The sequence below is a fragment of the Oculina patagonica genome, chromosome 4 (assembly GCF_052425735.1).
Source record: "Oculina patagonica isolate OP01 chromosome 4, crgOcupat, whole genome shotgun sequence".
Taxonomy (NCBI): Eukaryota; Metazoa; Cnidaria; class Anthozoa; order Scleractinia; family Oculinidae; genus Oculina; species Oculina patagonica.
In genome coordinates, this window is record NC_135761.1 from 33,098,698 (window position 1) to 33,104,940 (window position 6,243).

At 37.6% G+C, this 6,243-nt stretch overlaps 1 long non-coding RNA gene across 1 annotated transcript; it reads right to left on the reverse strand.

Annotated features, from left to right (window-relative positions):
- Nucleotides 1-2,185: 2,185 nt before the first annotated feature.
- Nucleotides 2,186-5,995, reverse strand: LOC144648347 (uncharacterized). Its single transcript, XR_013569682.1, has 4 exons — nucleotides 5,988-5,995; nucleotides 5,140-5,184; nucleotides 4,929-5,055; nucleotides 2,186-2,317 (listed from the first exon to the last, which is right to left on the reverse strand). It is a non-coding gene; the product is annotated as an uncharacterized LOC144648347 (long non-coding RNA).
- Between the last annotated feature and the right edge of the window lie 248 nt (nucleotides 5,996-6,243).

Genomic DNA, 6,243 nt, shown 5'->3' on the forward strand with positions numbered 1-6,243 from the left:
CGTCGAACAAGTGCCTGTGTCACTCGCAGTGAAGAGAAATCAGCTTCTCAAGCCGAAGAAGCTCAGGTCAATCCCTTAATCAATATGAATGCTGACGACCTAGCCAAAATTCTCTCCGACCATACGAAACAACTTGCTGAGTATTGGGATAAACAATTAGTCACGCTCTCCAAAACAGACGAAACTTCACATCAAACGCCCACTTTTTTAGTAAAGGCCCTCGTTGGGCAGTTGGCAGGACATAATATGAACGTTATATATACCACAGAGCAGTTGAAAATGCATGTTATGTGACTGACTTGTGACATGTTATGTGTTTCCGTGGCCCTTTAGGTCTGTATACGTCGACAGAACCATGAACAAGCCGTATTTCCAGAACCTAATTGCATGTTTCCGCAAAGGTAACCATGTCCGCTTGCAGAAACCAATGTTTCCTTCAGATGAAACTTAACAGAAACCTAAAAAAGTGGTCCGGTTCCACTGTGTCTGCATCAACGGACACACAAGTAAACGGCACAAAACCGCAGATGGAAAGATGTATAGTTTTCTTCGTCATATTTCTACAACGGTGACACATGTTTCCGCAACAAATTATTACAAATTCATGGTATTTCGTCCTGTGATGGCTGATGGATAGATACCGAGATAAGCTTTGACATGAAAAAACAAAACCCGAATATGGAAAATTCCATGCACGTTTTTTTAGCCTCTTGATGTACAAAATGACAGGTTTACTTGCCCAGTTGTTAAGAGAACCCATCTCCAAATAGAAATAGACTAAAGAGCCAAGAAACAAAGTGGTGAGTACAGACAAGAGTCTGAAGATCCAATCTATTTAAGATCATCCCGACACAAGCTCTACTCCATTGAAAAGAGAATGGCAGACAATTTCACACAGATTCCTTCACAAATGGCTGAACTAAGGTGCAAGTTCAAGCAACAAATTCATGGTATCAAATTCAATTTTTTGAACCATACTGGTCAAAAGGTCACACCTCTTTCAAAATTAATTTATTTGACTTGAGGTGGACTGTTTTCCTAGTTTTTGATATCTAACTTGCGTGATCTCTTTTAGTTTCTCCACCTATGGAAAACATTGACAAAAACAAATTTGATTATCATTCCATAACTGCTGAAGGAAAGTTATATTTACATAACTTTGCTGTCCTGGTTATTTACCAGCGGTTGACTTAAATGAGAAGAGAAGTAAAGTTCTTTTGGAAAAATAAGAGACCTTGACTAGCTGAATAACCAGAAAGTAAAATTAAGTTTGTTTTCCTTAATTCAAATAATTTATCCTGATGATATTGAGTGTACTATAAAATTAATTTTGATGATTAATTTATTTTATCACTTGATGGTTATCGCTATTATAAAAGTAACAGATTTTAGAATTTTAAGTCATAAGGAAAAGCTAATTGATGATGGTTCTATTATAGAGTTAAAGAAAAGCATGTGATGTACATGTATTTGTCTAACTTGTAGTAAGAAATATCAGTAACTCATAAGGTATTGATTTGTAGAACCAATTTGCGTCAGTTAAGGTCGTATTTGAGTATTTATAATTAGATCCCTAGTACAATTTTATAAATTGCTTACTACGTATTCCCGGGTGTATTTGATTGCTCGAATATTATGTTTTGTTTTTTTAGGATCAAAGAAAGACAAAGATTATACGATACCGTGTCCAGTCACTTCCTCCAAAACCATTTAAGGAATAATCAATAACTTTTTACTTGCAAGTAAGACTATTTGAATTAAGTTAAATTTGGTTAAATTCTCCTGTTTTTTGGTCCTTAAGTAGTCTGGAGAATTTCACTCGCTATGCTGTCAGAATTCCTCAGCTTAACTGGCACTAAGCCTGCATGCTTATTTGGGGATATACCATGATTGAAGTTTAATGGCAGTTTTGTCAGTTCTCAAGCCATGTTTGCCTGTACTTAAAGCAAATTATTTTATCTGCTGGTAAGTGTATTAATTGTTCATTATTTATCATTGGTGTATTTGAGAATTCTAAGTTTTAGCTTAGACCTCCCAAGGCCGTCTGAAAATAAAAGTTTATTTGGATTGAAGCTTGTGTTGTTATTTGTTGTGGAGTGGAGACAGAATAGAATATTACAGACACTGCTTTTAAAGTAATTTCAGTTGTTTCTGCCTCTTATTTCCTGTACATTTTGGAGGTCAAGCGAATATGTATCACATCTAGTATCTGCACAACAAACTTTTACTCACCAATACCACTTGTTGTAAACATTTTAGAGTTCAATCTTTATTTCAACCAGTGCCATTGCAGAGCAAGAATGCTTTGATTTCATATCTGCCGTATGTAAAGCAAATACCAAAATTATTTTAAAATGTGTCAGTTCTACAATGGTTGGTTGGTTTGTTTTTATACTACTTTATCTATAAAATGTCAGTGTCAACTATTACCAATTATAATTCATCAAATATTTTCGTTTGTTTGCTTTTGGTTAAAAAGCATCACATGACAAAATATGCCCAGACTTAAATTGAGCAATATCCGAGTGATATTCTCCAGTTTACACACTTTGTGATTTATGCTTGTGCATCCAGTATTCAGGCTGAGTAAATTGTTAAATTAAATACAACTGAACATTTTAAGGTATCAGCCACCCTTCAGGACCGTCCGCGCCCGGATCGCTCCAGCGCTTTTGTTTTTAATACAATCCCCTACAAACCACACATAAATTTTTCTGAAAGCTTAATAGTTCCAGATTATGAATTATTCCTTTAAAATGACGAAAACTTAAAACAAACGCAAAATTGAGACGTTTTTGCGAAAGTATATGTCTGTGTAAATCAAGCTCCGGGCCCGCCGAAATTAAGCGGAAGAAAACGAAAAACATTGCGTTTGCCTCTTAACACCTTTCTCTAAAAAACCGTGTCTCAGATTTTTGACAAGTGCGTTTGTTCTTTTGTAATGCACAGATGAAGTTAGGGGAGACGAATCATCGCCACTTCCTGTGGAAAAATATAAATTATTCGAAAACGAGAAAAGAAAACAAAAATCACAGACACGGTTTCGGAGAAAAACTATCTGGCAATAAGCTGGCCAAATTTCAGCCAAATCGGTTCAGGGGCTACCGACTTGGAGTTAAAAACGTACGTTCAACTTGTCGAAATTTTCTTTCCGAGAAAAAAGCGAAATATATTTTTTGCGGAGTCTTGCCCATAATGGGATTATAACGCCTGGAACGTCAAGGTTGATGCTTACCAGAAAGGGTCATCCTTCTCTAACAATAGATGCTTGACAGGTTACAATCAGCAGGCAAAACATTTACGCGGAACGTGGCGATATATTTTTATCTTCTGACCGGATACAAATCGAGGTTTATACAGTTTATAGAAAATTCAAAATTTTCGCTCCACATACGGAGCCGCGTTTATATTATATAATTTGACATGCTTCGAGTTTGGTGGTGCTGATTCATCGAAAGCGCGACAAAGCCGGTAACAAACGGCGATTGCAGCTGAAAGTGAAGGTGAAGCCTCGAAATAACGTTCGGTCAACACAAAAGAAAACAGGCTTGCCGAAATGAGACTAGTAGTTCTAGCTGGGTAAGAATAAATTTGATTTTAGGCTTACATATTTTCAGACAACAAATATCGTCGATTGTAAACCCTAAATGTTTCCGGCACAAGGCAGGAGGTATCCACCGTCATTGTTGTTTTATTTCAATATTTAGGCGTGTCTGTTTCCATTGAACAGTAGCGCGTCTTCTATTCTATTCAGTGTGACCACTTTCTAGATCTTCAACCGGTTCTTCAACATGAATTTACGATCGGCTTTCATTTGCTGGCGCGGAAACCGACTGCCCGTATTCGGCGCTTACCGCTTGTTCTTGCAAATATGTTCTTGCGTGAACAATGGATCTGGGATTTTGTGACGTGTTGACAGGACATCTCAACGGGCAATTAACATAATTAACCTTGCAAAAACTTTATCGAGCAATAACTTCGCGCAGAAATAAGATTTTTTTGTGAACTTTTTTGTAAAAGAACGCCCTTGAAGAGCTTTATCTGAACATCACAAAATCTCAAATTTAGAAAAACTGCACCTTTTAACGGTGGCTGATACCTTAAATAGACTGACAGTATTTTGAACAGCAACAAAAAATATTTTAACATTTAAAAGCTTTGAGAACAGACTTCCTAAGAGTAAGCAGCCTTGTGTAAAATGTTTGCAGGATAATAAAAATCAATTTGGCTTCAAAAACATGCATGGATATTTGTCCTTGAACATTATCTGTCTCTAAAAGCTCACAGTTTTCCTCAAGCTTTGCCCTCCAAAACCTTTTTGCTTCTTGCAACAGACAATGTCCAAAGACAACTATCCATGCATATTTTTGGGCAAAATGGAGGCTATTGTTAATCTTTTCTGAGAAACGTTTTTTTCATTCGGCTTATAAGCCCTCCCGAATATAAGCCCCTCCGCTTATAAGCCCACCCAAAACCCCTTACTAAGTTGTATAAGCCCAGGGCTTATAACCGGAATTCTATGGTATTTGTCGATTGATTAGTATCGAATTCGATCGACAACGATCGAATTTTTATCGACTTTCGAAATTATTGAGTTGTTACGTCCTGCTTAAATCGAACAGGCAGATTCCAGACAAGGCGCCCAATAATGAACCTAAAACAACGAAATAACCCTAAACAAAACAAACCTTGACCCTTAAACGATAACCTTGAACTTAAAGGTACAGCTAAATTGCCGTTCGTTTGTGAAAATTTGTCACGTGCGCGAGATACACTGTTCATTTGTTTGCTGTCAAAGGGTTGAAAATACACGTTAGAGTAATTTCACCGCCGGTAAACTGCTTTCCCTTGCTCGTTATTTCAAAAAAAAGTTTTAACAAAATCAAGTTTTCAGTACAAAGCTCAAGCGTAAGAACGGAACTACTCACCAATATTGGACTTATATTGGACTTGCCACGTCCGACATTTTGCATCGTGTGTTCCTTCGCAGCTTGCGTGTTCATTCGCACTGCAGACGAAAAAACCAGGACAAAATTGTCTTGGTATCGTACAATACTGAAAGGTAAAAGCACCATAATAATATTATGTCTTTTACACGAGGTGAACTGACCATATTCTGATAAATTTCAACTTATTTACCTGAGTGTTGTAGACTGCCCGTTCCACGAAATGACAGAGGAGGAGCTGTAAGCGGGCTGTACTTCATGTAAACCTACACTAATATTCCCATTCTCGTCCCAGACCTACTCCTCTTGTCTTTCGGAGAGAAAGAGAAAATGACGTCATAAAATGTTTTAAAAAAACAACGACTACAACAACAAAATTGAATAATTAGTCATTTTATGGCGTCATGTCTATTCCTTATAACAGTGTAGGTCATGGAAATATGAAATAGGTGGTCGTTTTTGCGTTATTTTTTCAAAAATAGCTCTTAGTCGGCGTGATGTTTCAATTCCCTGTAATCAGTCAGTGGGTCAGTCAGTGGAGTACCGTAGAATTCCGGTTATAAGCCCCCCCCCCCCCGCTTATAAGCCCTCCCGGTTATAGACCCATCTACCTGGAAACAAAAAAATACATCCGATTATAAGCCCCCCTCTGCCGGATGACAGTACTGAACAAGGCTAAATGTTGCTTTTTTATACGTTTTCAACTTAGAAACGTATTTCGATCAACACTCCCGTGGCTCTTTTCGAGACGTTTTTTTCATTCCGCTTATAAGCCCTCCCGGATATAAGCCCATCCGCCTATAAGCCCACCAAAAACCCCTTACGAAGTTGTATAAGCCCAGGGCTTATAACCGGAATTCTACGGTATGTTTGTTTGTCACACCAATCAGATTTCAGGTACTATCAGAACCAATCAAATTGAAGTTTAAAAAGGGGAAGGAATCTGACACAGTTGTAGTGAGCGATTTCGTTCGAAGATTTTAGATTTTCTTGAGGCATATTTTATTCGCTTTTGGCATGCGCTATATTCAAAATACTTACTAAAACATGTTTCGACGGTACATCCGTCATCGTCAGTGTGACGGTTATGAAAGTTTACAGTGATTTAAAACGTGCCTGTTACAAATCATACGTTACATTGTGTTGAAAAGTAATACGCTAGATAAATTTCGAAGTTAACGGAATTAAAAAGAAGCGCGCGTGCGTGCAGCCCCGGGCGTGCAGCTATAGGGAAAGCGTCAAATTGATGTGTTTGACCTGTTGATTAAGGTCCGGCTTACTAAAACCAAACTATCAC